The 15,899-nt window shown below is 32.6% G+C and overlaps 1 long non-coding RNA gene across 2 annotated transcripts; it reads right to left on the bottom strand.

The window, feature by feature from the left end:
- Nucleotides 1-1,230: 1,230 nt before the first annotated feature.
- Nucleotides 1,231-15,490, bottom strand: LOC143044605 (uncharacterized). 2 transcript variants are annotated; one of them, XR_012968731.1, is made up of 2 exons: nucleotides 15,334-15,490; nucleotides 1,231-2,398 (listed from the first exon to the last, which is right to left on the bottom strand). It is a non-coding gene; the product is annotated as an uncharacterized LOC143044605 (long non-coding RNA). The 2 variants fall into 2 exon arrangements; XR_012968732.1 differs by lacking the exon at nucleotides 15,334-15,490 and adding an exon at nucleotides 3,808-4,007.
- Nucleotides 15,491-15,899: the final 409 nt, after the last annotated feature.

Raw genomic sequence — 15,899 nt, 5'->3', positions numbered from 1 at the left:
ATCTACAATTAAACACAAAACGGAAATAAGAAGTTAATGTGGTATAATTGACAATGAGAAAAGTACCCATAAAATTCCGAACGAATACGCGAAAAAATACGTGTGATCGTATTGCCTCTTACATTGAGAAAACTCATAACGTAAAGTAGTCTATAAAAGGCCAAGAAGGAGGCTGTAATTTACGCGTTTTTGTTTGTTACTGTTAATCATTTGCGTTGTTTGTTTATTGTTTTGTACAGTTCTTGTAATGTTCCGTTGCACCACTGTCCTAGGATTAAGAGGAGGGTTGGGCGTCCACTAACAAGATGTATGCGCCACATTCTGTATGTGCCTGTTCCTAATCAGGAGACAGTAATTCATTGGGTGTCGTTTCTTACACTGATATACATTTTTTGTTCGTTCATTTTTTTGTACATTAATTAGGCCGTTAGTTTTCTCGTTTGAATTGTTTTACATTTGTGATTTCGGGGCCTTTTATAGCTGACTATGCGGTATGGGCTTTGCTCATTGTTGAAGGCCGTATGGTGATCTATAGCTGTTATTTTCTGTATCATTTGATCTCTTGTGGACGGTTGTCTCATTGGCAATCACTCCACATCTTTTTTTTTTTTTTACATATTTGTTTTGTACATAAATCAGGCCACCAGTTTTCTTGTCTTATTTTCTTTAACTTTGCCATTTGTTGAATTCTTGAATGTCAAACGGTGACCTCAATTGGTTACTTCTAAGCCATTTGGTCCCTGAGGGATATGTGTCTCATTGCCAATCACACGTCATCTTTTTTATTTTTATATATATGTATGTAGGACTCGGCGACTTGATAGGGACCCTGAAATGCGATGGTCACGCTGACGTACGATGGTCCTTTCGTGATGTGCAATGGTAAAATTTACAGATATTCAATTATTACGAGAGCCTGCCTAATTTTGTATAAGTTAGTATATGAATACCAAATATTTAATTTTTCTTCAGTTGTAGAAAAAAAGAACGATCTGTAATCTGTTATTTTCCCTTGTATTTATTCAAATCAATCCTATACATATGTTATCTTATTATAATATGTTTCGTTCTGACTAACCAAGAAGTATTAGCATTTCAAACAACCAACCCATTTTTTTTCAGTCAACGGACATAGCGTCAGTATCTTACGGAAGCCGTAAGGGGACGCACTCCAGCGAGACCATCGCGGTTCAGAGTCTTACATATATAAATATAGATATAGAAAAAAAGCAGAAGACATTTTTTATTTAATTTTCTGTTTTTATCGTTATTTCATCGTCAGACAAGCACACACCTTTACGGTACCAGTCGTTATGATTTTTACCAGTCCATGTCAGGTTTCTTGTTTTATATGTATTCATTAATTCACATAAATCACACATTGCTCTCCAATAGTTTTTTTCATTATCTATATGATATTTATCAGTTTCTTTAAGATAAGATATATACTCATTTTCATTAGATGCAAGTTTTAATAAATATTCGGCTAGATGTTTCGGACTGTCGAAATCAGAAACATCTATATACGTTTTTGGGGGTAGAATTGATTTTACGTTCGGCGCTGTTCTGGCTACATATATTGCATTACTATTGTCTAAAAAGGTGTGGTAAACTTTTTCAGTTACATAATCTTTGCACAAACTATTTTCAAATCCTAAATAAAATTTATATTTCTGAGACAAAAATTCGTGACAGCCTGGCATACCTTCTACGGGACAAGGGGCTTTACCACATCGTCCATAAATATCAACATTAATATACTTTTCCATTTCCGAGACGTACTCGCGACGTTTTGCTCCTGACCCACAATTGCTTACCGCCCAAGCAACCAATTTCGTTTTATTTTTAAAAATCTCGTGATAATTTTTATCTAAAGGCTGCGTTCTCCGAAAGGTTTCATAATTCAAGAGAATTTCACTGTCCCGTCTGTAAGTCATGCTCCAATCAAATTTGTTGTCCCACACGTGACTTAAATCTGAATCTGAAGCAGGGCTTTCAATATTGACGATCACCCAAATTTGACCATCTTTTTTTACAGGAACATTGCTCCACATATCCCGATATGCAAATAAAACTGCTTCGCTGGTATTAAGCTTTTTCTTGTCTTCAGTCAAAATACAATTTGTATATCTACACTCTGCGAAATTAAAACTTCCTGTGAAATAGGGTTGCTTTGCATACCACAGAATATGTATGTCTGGCTTAGTTTTGTTTTGGGTTGAAGTTAATGCAGCTCGTCCACTCATGTTACCTAATTCCGCAAAGAGTGATCGGAAATACGATGTGGTTTGAGGCTCCGGACGCAAAATCGTGATAATTTGCAGTTGTTCCAGCAACAATAGTGCGCCGATAAAAATGATGAAACAGTAAATAAAAAGTTTCTTCTTCATATGAATACCTGCAACATAAAAATAAGCTACTAAATTAATATACTAGTATTAACATTAACAAGATGGTTCGTGAGATTCGGTAACTTGTAACGCCAGAAAATACACGAATAGTGGTTTGAATTCATCATCTGTCCTGGAATATAAGTTTGGTAATGTTTAAAAGGCTAAATTACTTTATTGGTTGTTTTTGGCTTTGAACTAGCTTTGTTGACTGAGATAATCGATTCGTTTTGCGTTTGTTGTTTTTGTGCTTCGTTTCGATTTGATGAGTAAAGCTGTCTCTAACTGAGTTTTACGGTTTGTTCCTATGTTGTGCTTTTACGCCATTGTCCCATATTAACGAGGGTGGTAAGTGCTCATAAACATGTGTGTGCCAGTACATGTACGTCCCAAGTCGAAGGTCTGAACCTCAGTATTTGTCGTTGTTTGGGGTCTGTATAATTTTATTGTTGCAATAATGTTTTGTCATAAATTAGGCCGTAAGTATTTGTGTTTGAATCGTTTCACATTTTGTCAATTTGGGCCTGTAATAGTCGACTATACATGTATTTTATAGGTTTTGTTCATTGTTGAAAGCCGAACAGTGACCTCATCATTATGAGTAGTATGTTGGGTATTTGTCTTGTTGGCAATCATATCGCATCTCATTGTATTACATTAATGAAACAAGTTCCTCAAAATTCTCAAAACGATTGTGTTTTTTTAATTTTCATCGCGTGATCTGTTTTAGAATTTACAAACTTTAGTCGTAACAACAAAGAGCACGATCTATTTTTAGAATCTCTGGAAAAGAATGATCATTACTGCCTACATATACATGATATATGTATTAAAGTCTACAAATCAGAGATGAAACACATTCCACAACCATAAAATTGAGAATGGAAATTGGGAATGTTTCTTAGAGACAGCAACGCGACCAAAGGACAAAAACACCTGAGTGCCACCAAATGGTCTTCTGCACAGCGAAAAAAATCACACACCCGGAGTTGGTCTTCAGGTGGCCAATAAACAATAATGTGTAGAACTTATATTATCGCAAGTACTTTTATGCGATAAGGTAAGCAAGCCTATATGCTCGACAAGCACATAACACTTCACTCCTCCGATCTCTGTTTCGTGTTGTGAACAATGCGATTTATTTTCTGGACAATGTCTGGATCGTCATTTAATACTGGCAGCGGTTCAAATCATCCAGCAGATAATTTTAGATGAAAAATGTAACATGAAACTGGTCTAGAATTAAAAATCTAGCCGGACAAATACACTCATTGTAAAATCATAGTTAATATTAAAATATTTTACTGAGTGTTATGTAACGGTATGTAACACGTCCCAATTATACAAGACAATAATATAATTTGAATTTGCAAATGCAATGTAACACGATTGTCAATTAAAACGTAAATAAACATACCTTAATTGGAATTTGTGTGTTTTCAACTGCACTCTACTCTCATTCATACAAATACAATGTTTTGTTTATTTATTTATAACTTTAATGTGAAAGGACACAAATGCTTCCTGTTAAAATGAATTTAACTTGATATTTAAGCATTCCCCGGTACATTATGTTTTTCCCGGTATGTAATTGACACAATTATTATACTAATTACAGTTTCGCTAGTGTATTTAAATGGAGATTCTAAATTGTCATAATAATATGTATAACTATAGTCATTCGTCCAAAAAATTCAGTGATGTTGAAATTACTGAATACGCCGACCACTCATCTGTGCGGAGGAGGCATGATTGCTTTTTTAATACACTGGTGAAAACAAATAACATGATTGTTTGCTTCTGTTGCTGTTTATAAAATTTCTAATGCATTTCATTTGTAATGCGGGCAGATGCAAAAAATGGGTTGTAAACGTGTTTTATGAGATTTTAACCCTCCTCTATAAACCTAGCCAAATCGAATATGGACTGAAAAACACATATCAATACGCACCATTAAACTCAGTTTAAAAGAAATCCTGGTACGATGTAAGAAAAAGTAACCGAGGAAAATAAACAAAAAGTGCAGTTACTGACATGCCATCTCCTGACTTCAATAAATATAGTGTATGTAAGTTTGAAAAAAATCCTTTATATATATGAAAATGTAATGTATTTCATAACTTGAAATTTTCAGTAAGCAAAAACAAAAATATTAAAGTTCTGACATGCATCTGTGTTATATTTTTGAAATATTTTATAGTATCTATCAATAATTTAGATTTGGATCATTAGTTTTCAGACAGAAACCGATAGAAAAAGATCTAACAAAGATAATCATTAATTTTATTTTAAATCATAAAATTGTTGAACGCTCGACTGAAACAAATGTGTCGTTTAATGATTTAAAAAAAAGTTAATCAAAATTAAATTATTTAAATTACAATATGATTCTATCATATATATTTGTACATATGCATGAGTGATCTGTAGCTATAATATTTTAGTTACAATCCGCCGGGAATCTACATGTTAGATCACGTGATATATATATATATAGAACACATGATCTCTATTAGACTATTATCTTCCCTCGCTAGAAGGAGGTAGACATGCAAAAATACATGTATAAAAAAAATGCAATGTTTGCTTTTAAAAGAATATTTATTTGCAATATTACATGTATTTTTAAACTTGTCGACAGGGTCAAAATTCGTAAAATGATAATAATTAAAAAATAATTTATGGAAGCTATACTTTATTGTAGTTTTAACATGGGTAGGCATTATATTCGTGATTATTTTTTCCCAAGCCTCCCCTGTTAAAAATACAATAAAGTGTAGCTTGCATCAATTATTTCGATTCTGAATAGGACAATTAAGATAATTCCTATGTCCGATAAGTATAAGTGTAAAAGCGTTTGTGTAGGATCTTCCATGAACATCCCTAGCTTGTTTGTTTGTAAAGAAGCAAACGGCTGGCACTGATTTTTCAGAGGGAGGTGTTTGAACAGCCAAGCATGAACGGTTGTCGTATCTAGGTCAATTTCGGAATGCAACACATAATAAATGAATTAGTAACATCATGTGCACCATTTAAGAGTTTTAGAGTTCAGGAAATATATTAGTGCATGATAATTTGATAAAATTCATTATTCTGAAGAAGTCAATAAGTGAATATACGCATGTGCAAACAAATTTAAGACCATGTGTTTGTTCACAAAGCGAAAGAATTCGAAGCACGTCATATTGGAATCGATTGTAAAACGCGATCTTCTCATCTTTATCTTATATCTTTACAACTGGTGCACGATCAAAGTGTTTTTTAATTTATTTCCATTGTGAATGGATAATTCAAGTCCACATGGTCAAAGTCCAACCATGTCCAAGAAAAAGAGAATGAAATTGTATAGTACATCCATCAAATGTTTTGATCAAAGTTTTCTTTCACTTCAAACAATCCATCAAAACATCTTTGATAGTGACAACGGTCCTTAAGATGAAGAGGGAAACAAATACTTTGTATTTCCTCAATGAGGATTGATTGCTTGATTGTTGTTTGCCTAACGTCCAGTGGCAAGTATTTTATATTTGAGTGGTAAAAAGATCGCAATTGCAAGTAGCAAAAGTAAAGGTTAACTTCAGTTAATACAAAAGTCAGTGGATTTGTAAAAATAAATAGTTACAATAATATTAGAACTATTACTGACTTCAGAGAAATTGTTCATTTACAATGTCATACAAGATTTATTTAACTTTATATATTTATATCTATAATACTAAAATTACGAGGTCCAATTTGTCAGCCGTCATCGGGTAAAAACGACAAATCAAAGAATTCAACTCTATATATAACTAATATAGGACAATGGTGTAGATTTAAAATTACACCACTCCAGACCCTTTTGTTTTCCACATAATTAATATTGCCAATAATTAACAAGTTCCCGGTCTAATCCGATACCGATACCAATAGTATATTCACCTGTTAGCTATTACCTTATCTGTACGTTCCGCATTTGACAGGCGCACCACCAAACGGTGTATTTAGGATTTTGCTATATACACGGGTCATAATCAAAGGGTGACACTACTAAATTCAATCATTGTCAAATTGTTCCCTATTGTAGCTTTATTCAGCAATCAGCAAGACTTTCTAAGATAACTGATATAGGACAATGCTGTTGATTAAAAAAATATCCCATTCCTGGATAGCCTGGACCTTTTGTTTTTCAAATAATTAATATTTCCAATAATTGATAAGTTCCAGGTCGACGGGTTCAAACAGAAAGATTTGAAAGCAGAGAAAACTGTGTATCTTATAATCGACATGACTTTATCAGATGACAATACCAATTACTAAAATAAGGCTTAGGCATAGTTATATACTTTAATTCAGTCACGGACCAGCGATATCACGGGTGTGTACTTGTATATAAGTAAAATTGCAACATTGCTCAACCACATTTATAAAATTGAGAATGGAAATGGGGAATGTGTCAAAGAGACAACAACCCGCCCAAATAAAAAACAACAGCAGAGGGTCACCAACAGGTCTTCAATGTAGCGAGAAATTCCCGCACCCGGAGGCGTCCTTCAGCTGGCCCCTAAACAAATATATACTAGTCCAGTGATAATGAACGCCATACTAATTTCCAAATTGTACACAAGAAACTAAAATTAAAATAATACAAGACTAACAAAGGCCAGAGGCTCCTGACTTGGGACAGGCGCAAAAATGCGGCGGGGTTAAACATGTTTGTGAGATATATGTTTCATTAAAATCGATGTATGCATTGCTTACGGGTGTACGTAGGTGAGGTTAAGGAATGTTTGTATGGTGTTCGAACTTCTTGGTTTTCTCTACGATACAGGGTAAACTATCTTGCCCCATTACATGAATTTTTCGTTTCATATAATACTTTGATTGCTCTTAAAAGGTTATTTACTATAATTTAAGTATATTCTGGACTTCTGTTCTTTCGATTTGAGACCCAACTAAAGTAATACCAATGCAACATAAAGGTAAAAATAAGAGATAGTATTTTCCCATTACCTATTAATGTTGTAAAATTGAGAAAGGAAATGGGGAACGTGTCAAAGCGACAACAACCCAACCATAGAGCAGACAACAGCCGAAGGCCGCCAATGGGTCTTCAATGTAGCTAGAAACTACCGCACCCGGAGGCGTCCTTCAGCTGGCCCCCTTAAAAAATATGTATACTAGTTCAGTGATAATGGACGTCATACTAAACTCCGAACTATACACAAGAAACTAACATTAAAAATCATACAAAAGGCCAGAGGCTACAAAATGACAATAATACATAAATAACAAGGTATGTGGATTTTATTAGAAAGGCACAAAGACTGGCGGCCAGAAAATGAAAACTTTTTTGTTCCGTATCTGATGCTCTTCTTAATTTCAATTTTAGATTTTAGATTTTTTTCTTATTTCACCTAAGTACATTTTTGTACATCATCAAAAAGGCGTTAACGTCGGTAATCATGGTATAATATTTCATTATTTTTTTTTTTATTAAGTTCATGTTTAAATAGAATTTTACCACATTAGATACGCTTGGTCATATATCATGAAAGTCAAATTTACATGAAATATTTCTGACTGAACTTGCCCTATTCAATTTGTCGTTAGGTTTTGTTAAATGAACTGTTTATATATATATTATTTTATATATGTTCCGGACCGTATGAGTATTTGGACCGTACGCGTACGGTCTGGACCGTATGCGTACTTTTTCAAAATACTCATACGGTCGGAACGTACGCGTACGGTCAGGGCCCGTATGCATAAAGCTACTTAAGGTAAGATTTTCCTTAGTAAACACTTAAGTTAAGGAAACTCCGCCCTTTTTATCTAAGTGGCATGCATAAAAAATCTTAAACTAAGTATTTCCTTAGTAAAATCTTAGTTGTTTTAAGTCCCGCCCACAAAACTTAAGTGTTATGCATAAAACCCCTTAGTATACTAAGAAAACGCTTAAGAATTAACTTAAGTCTAAGGTACCTATAGAGCTACCTTAAATTTTCAGAAATAGTTAAAATCATTTGAAAGAATATTTTTTTTGCAAATCATTAATAGCATAGATAAAATTTAATTGATTAAATAATAATATCAGTAATAAAATACTAAATTAAATAATTCGCTTAATATTAACGATCATCGTAGTTTTCTTAAAATCACGTATAATAAACAAATCAAGTGATAACAGAGGGTAGATATATAATTTCATCATACCATTATTTCTCAATGTCGTTGTTATCTATACCGAAGAGTACTCAGTTTTTAAACGCATGGACTTCATGCTATTATTTTCTTTTGTTTACTCTGTACGTGCATTTTTACACACATAACTTATAACGTTAATCTGTTTTAAGTACACCTCGTGGCATCAATGGTAACCGTTAGTAAAAAAAAAAACAGTATGAAAAGAAAGAAAGATGAAGACTGCATGCATGCCAAACCTTGTTTTCTGTATGCGTGTGTGTATGAGCGGCATCGGTTAAATTTTCCATTATTTAGTTTTATTCTAAAGATTTAAGGCAAATTTTCCCAGAATTTGTTACACTTACAAATCGGAAAGTTTTAAGACCTACCCATAGCCAGTGGTGCATTTAAAAGGGGGGGGGGGTACGAACATCCCTTTTGAGGAACAATTTGGTTTATAATTTAGGAAATCATTGGAGCTCTTATGGCAGTCAGTGCCCCCCCCCCCCCCCCTTTTATGAAAATTTATGGATCCGCCACTGCTAATCCATGCAGGGTCGGATCCAGCCATTTTTACAATTGGGTTCCTAACCCAGAATAAATGGGGTTCCAACTATTTGTCCCCATGCACATAAATTGATCGTCGAAAAAAGGGGGGTTCCAACCCAATGACCCCCTCGATCCGCCACTGCCATGCGAATCGACGTTTATATAACGTATTTATGGTACCTTAACCGTATTTTTCATGTTTCCTTATATATGCAGTGATAAGTTGCTGTTAACGAAAATATTGATAATTGCACTTAGATGTTGATAATACCTTGCTGTGAATATATCAATCTAATCATGTGTCTTAGTTAAGATTGTAGGACCTTTTTTGAAAATGCCCTCGTTTTTATATGGATTCGTGGAAAATTGATCCTTCTCTTTTTTCTTTTTTTTTTGTAAAAAGAAAATGATAAAACTATTTATTTCAAATCGAAATAGATTTTTTTAAACCAATAAATAAAAAGTAAGAAGGAGGTCTGAAAGGGGGGACGACAGTCCAAAAGCAGCTGAATGTTTTATTTAAAAAAAGTTTTATTAATTTATTTGTAAGCACTTGCTTACAATGCTACACTAGTGCTATTACCAATGTCATTTCAACTGATCGGGCGGAGCTTACGTTTTAATTTGCATAAGGACAGTCTATTTGAAGATGTGTGTGATAAGGATGATAGCCGTTATAATTATTACTGATTTCTAATCACCTATCAGTGTCATCAAAGGAATTTAAAAAAAAAACAATGACTGGACACTTCATTGATGAGTTTATCCTAAAACACCTATCTATAGATGGACTGGTTTATTGTGAGCGAATCGGTTAAACTCCGCCCAGTCAAGTGAAATAAATTGAGTAATACGCCATTGGAACCTTTATCATGCAAGTTTTGTTAGAGTTTAAATAATATTGTTGTCTCTAGAAAATATAACATCCATGAAGGATGCATTAATTTAAAGATTGAGTAGTTTTAAGTTTTGGAAACATCAAAACGTAAATCGTTTCTCTTATGCATTAATGTTTCATCCGTTTTTAGTTATTGAATTGTTTAACATACCGACATCCATTTGACCCAGCTCTTAATAAAAGTATGTATTGATCAATCAATGTAAATATTCATAACAAACTTTTACACGGATGATCAGTTCAAGCGATGAGCTAAATATACTCATACATGTATATATCATACGGTAATTAAAGAAAGGTTCCGATTTAAGTATTCCTTAGTTAAATGAAGACTTACGTAAGTTTATGCATACGACTTAAGATTTTTACTTAACTAAGGGAATTCTTAGTGAAATCTTAGTCTAAGGAATACTTAAGTTAAGATGTTTTATGCATACGGGCCCAGCTGGTCAATATCATTAAGACTGAAGTTTATAAGTTACAAATGCATGTAAAGTTCATGTACAGATCAACATAACTCAACTCCCAAATTAATATGGAAAAGTTCAATTGTAATTGGAATAAAAGCTTTATTTGTTAATTAATAAAGAAAATTCACGCTTATTAAATCTATTAATATCTTGTATTTAGTATGTCGATCAGTAATACATTAATTGAATTATGATCATAGAAATTTACGATATCGGAAGTTAACATGATGTGGGACGACAATTTTGGAATATTAGAAACTTTACAAAAAAATGCAAATGCAAAGGAACATGAATGAACTGCAAACATGTAAATGTAAAAATATATATCATTAATTGTGGTAGTAAGTGTCACCTTGGGCGAGAGTACCAAAATAGTATTCAGATATACAATTTAACAAATATTTAATGTCAATCGTTCAATTGTTCATTTTATCCATCTAAAAGTAAAATCGTAAATAAAAATGATAACAATTTATAAAACTAAAAATAAAGATTGTGATAAATGGTTATCTCGTACTGGACCATACGCGTATACTCATACGGTCCGACCGTACGCGTATGGTCGGACCGTACGAGTATACGTATACGGTCCGGACCGTACGCGTACGGTCCAAATACTCATATGGTCTGGAACATATATATATTATTTTATTCTGGTATCACCTAAGTTGGACAAAGGTATACAGAAAAACGTATAAGTTTACATTACATTGCATATATGTAACATGCTGTCAATATACTGAACAGTTATCAATAATATAATATATTAAACCCAAACTGAATCGTTCTTACATTTTAGAAGGATCTATATGGGGGTTTAAATCTATATGGGGGTTTAAAATATAGTGAATATTGGACCAAGAATACAGAAAATGGGCCAAAACTATAAAGAGTAGAAAAAATAGGCAAAAAAAAAAAGAGACTTATGAGCAGTTCGAATATAGAGAATAGAAAATATGGACAAAATGTACTAAAAATAACAGACATATGATCTTAAAAATGTTGTTTATAAATAACATAATGCAGGACCCTCATTCAGGTCCTCATATACACGATATGAAATTTATACAAATTGAATTTGTTGTCCCCACATGATATTGCCGTTTTCAATTTCATTATGTACGTCGTCGTTATCTCTTCAATTTAACCCAAGTGAAAATAAGTTGTAAATAATTTAAATAAGTTATAACATTTTCACTTAATTCCGTTGCATATTCTCAGTTTAATAAGTAAATAAACTCAATGACATCATAGATACCAGGATTAAATTTAGTATATACGCCAGACTCGCGTTTCGTCTACAAAAGACTCATCAGTGACGCCCGAATCTAAAAAAGTTAAAAAGGCAAAATAAAGTACGAAGTTGACGAGCATTGAGATAAAAAATTCCTAAAAGTTTTGCCAAAAACAACTAAGGTAAGCTATGCCTGAGGTAGAAACCGTTTGATCAAGATAAAACCGGATTTATGTACCTAACGAAACCTCTTTCTTGTTAGTCACTCAAACACTAGCGACATGTAACATGTGTAACAATGACTGATTATATCAAAAGATAGCATATTACATTGATCTTAAACTTCTTACGTTATATCAGTGTTTCATTTAAATCAATATTTATCTTTTGATAAAATGATAAAACTGTACACGGCGTATAAAAACGAAATTTGAAATTCATTTCAGGTTTTTCAATTTTTATTCAAAACTAAATATTAAAAAACTTTTGTAATGTCATTAGTTTATAACAATGTAACATATATCACTTTTGAAATCGATCTTGTCCTGTTATGGTCATTGGTTATGAGGGAAACAAAGGAAAACAGATATTTTAAACAAAATCTAAATTAAGAAATACTTAAAGAACTGAGGACAGGGTACTCTTGATTTATTTATATAAGTATATACATATATTGTTTGCCTTTTTACTTATATACGTTTTATGGGTTATCCTGTGGTTTTGTTTTTGTCTTTTTTGTGTATGTTTGAAATCATATAATGTTCAAACGTTAGCCATATATGTATGTTTATGTCACAAATCTTTTTAAAATGATATATATGATAATAAAATTAAAGTGAAGCTATTAAAAGTTATTTACAACGCGCAAACAATACGCACTCTAGTAAATCTTACTTCTGTGACAAATAAGCGTAATGAGGGATTACATGAATAGATATTTGATACATTAATTACTTAAATGTAGGCTACATGGTTTAAGGTTCCCATGCACCTGTGCGTAGGAACTATTTTATTTTAAATATGTACTTCTTTTATTTCCTGTATTTTCTTTTTTGACCGGTCCCAATTAGGTGTGTTACATCTTACAAAGTCTATCCAAATTATTGTTGAAAAAATAATTCCGCTCAAACCGGTGCTAGGGCCCGTCTTAAACGTGTGGGGAGGTGAAAGTTTTTTTTGCTCCTTGTTGAAGGACTCACTCTGACGCTTTGTTTATTATGTGTTGTTTCAGCGGCTAGTCACATCTTTTTGACGAGTATAATGATAATAATAGCATTGATGCATATTTGTCAATTATATATATAATATTACTGTCTGTGCAATGCTGGACGATGTTTTCGTAGAAAAGTACGATTGCCAGCCGTGTTAGGGAGAAAGTTAAGAATAAGATTGACTCAACCTTTATTTGGTTGATTCTAGGCACTTTAGATATATGCATGTTTATAAAACAGCAAATTATGAAAAGTGATTAATAACGTCCAACGGCAAATAGAGCATGCACATCAATGATAACAAATGATGATATATTTTTTTTAAATATAAAAAAAGAAGATGTGGTATGTTTGCCAATGAGACAACTGTCCACAAGAGACCAAAATGACACAGGCATTAACAATTATAGCTCACCGTACGACCTTCAACAATGAGCAAAGCCCATACCGCATAGTCAGCTATAAAAGGCCCCGATACGACAATGTAAAATAATTCAAAGGAGCAAACCAACGGCCTTATTTAAATAAAAAAATGAACGAAAAATAAATATGTTACACATAAACAAACGACAACCACCGAGTTACAGGCTCCTGACTTGGGACAGGCACATACATAAATAACGTGGCGGGATTAAATATGTTAGCGAGATTCCAACCCTCCCCCTAACCTGGGACAGTGGTATAACAGTACAACATAAAAACGAACTATAAAAATCAGTTTAAAAGGCTTAACTCATCAGATGGACAAAATACAAGTTGACGTTGCCGGGTACTTGTACATCCCGACAACAAAAGGACACCAGATCTGAGAGTACTCGCAGTCATCTGACAGCTAGTTCAAAGCCACTAACAACTAATAAAAGAAATCATGCATCTAAGACTAAACTATTCATCCGTACCCATCCAACATCCAATTTATTTAGTGTAAAGACGTCATAAACAGTCAGAGAAAAACATGACCTTCAGCAATGCCAGTTACCGGTATCGACAGATTGTAGATCCATGAATGTGTATATGTATACATGTATAACATACTAATAATACTTAGCTTGCTTTTAATTTACTGATACTGATAATGAAATAATCAATTTACAGGGCATGGGCTCGATAATATGATTCTTCGTTTCGTGTGTATGTAAGTCTTGTGCCAACTAATCAACTATTGAGTTGGGCTCCGAAAACATCCGATGCTTATATAAGCGATATAAACATAAATGTAGATATAAACAGAAAGCAGTTTCGTGCAATTGAATTTTTCTAGATCTGCTAACTTTCATATCATAGATTAAAATATATATGTAAATCATCGTATTTACTTGTATTAGAATGATTTATTGTGGATCGAATCAGTTAATCAAATAATTGACATTGTTTCACTTTCAATGTTTATATTCTTTCCCTTTAAATAACCATACACGCACAATGTATGCATTAGCCATCTCTAGCTAAGGGGTTAAATTGAAGTTCACATGAATACGAATTTAATAAGGTCGAACTATTCACTTGCAAGTTGATAATAATTATCATCAATGTTTCTTAGCTTAATTTGATTAAATTGAGCCATACTGGCTGCTAAAAGCGAATTATGATTTCACTATTTCACTTTCATTAAAGATTGAGCAAAAAAAAACGTACTTAAATTTTTCGTTTACTCGTAGCTAGTGCCTTTCAGGATAAAAATACCTAACTTTAAGTCAGATTTCATTACACAGTCTAACGACCAACAGAAAGATATTTTACTTTACCCAGGCTCTATAATTTGGCTTTGCTCTTTAAGATGCATTACAATATCCGTGTAAATAACTTTTATTATAAGAACATGTTCCTAAATTCTCATAAAATTATGAATTATGAGTGAATACATAATGACAATTCTAAAAGATTGCTGTGAATTTAAGTACTTTTAAAAGATATATTGACAAAAGGATTGCTCATCCGATATAGTTAATCTTGCATTGCTTTTGGGTGTACAAGCATGAATAATCAACCCATTGCAATTTGAAACCAGTTAAAACATTTATTTATATTCAACATTTAGCTCCTTTATTTGGTCTATATGACGCATATGTAGCTATTTACCAATTATGTTACTAATTTGTCTAATAAGTGACGCGATTACAGAGTTAATTAACCATACCGCTTTCATAAATTTAAAATAAATTATCTAAACGGGAAAATGTTGATTTTAAACATGTTAAAACCTTGGCCTGAGATAAAGGAAGTTCAAATATATCTGTCATTACTTTATAGCTTCAATTGAATGTGCTTATCTAAAAAAAAAATAGAAAATAGTTTGTAAATTTTGTAACCAGACTGTAATAAATTATGAACTAATTTTAAAATCAACAAAACTCATATATGAAAATAGATTGAATTATTAAATATAAGTTAAATAAGAATAAAGCATTTGTACTACCTGTAAAGTCGAACGAGATAAGTCCCTTATCTTATTTACAAATCTGGGTACACATACATACACACTTTGCACATTTTACCTTAGGTTTTTAAAATATATATATTTAAATTTTCACCTGAGTGCATTAAAATCTTATTTAAAATACTGGAATTAGAGTGAAAAGATGAATGATATAAACTCTGCAAATAAATCAAGGATCGCGTTATCCTTTTCGTTAATAAACAACCTAGTATGTTTGCTCTTTATGCTCTTTTTGTGTTTTTTTTTGTTATTTATTGATGGTGGTGGTGGTGGTGGTGGTGGTGGGGGGGGGGGGGGGGTGTTCAAGAATGAGAGAACCAACTGATTCAAGTATATTGGCTTTATTCTATTTTTTTCGATTTGAAAAATCTAAAACATATTTTCCGACTTTTATTTCACATCCGTATTCGGCTCGATTCTTAAAAGTTTCATAATGTTTGTTTTATTGAAAAATACTAAAATATTTTGTCACAGTGATCTAAACTATAATCGTGCTTAAAAGTTTCGATAACATTTCGGCTTTGACGAAGAATTAACATTTTGGA

Source organism: Mytilus galloprovincialis, chromosome 9 (assembly GCF_965363235.1).
Source record: "Mytilus galloprovincialis chromosome 9, xbMytGall1.hap1.1, whole genome shotgun sequence".
Taxonomy (NCBI): domain Eukaryota; kingdom Metazoa; phylum Mollusca; class Bivalvia; order Mytilida; family Mytilidae; genus Mytilus; species Mytilus galloprovincialis.
This window is presented reverse-complemented; position numbering and strand designations above follow the sequence as displayed.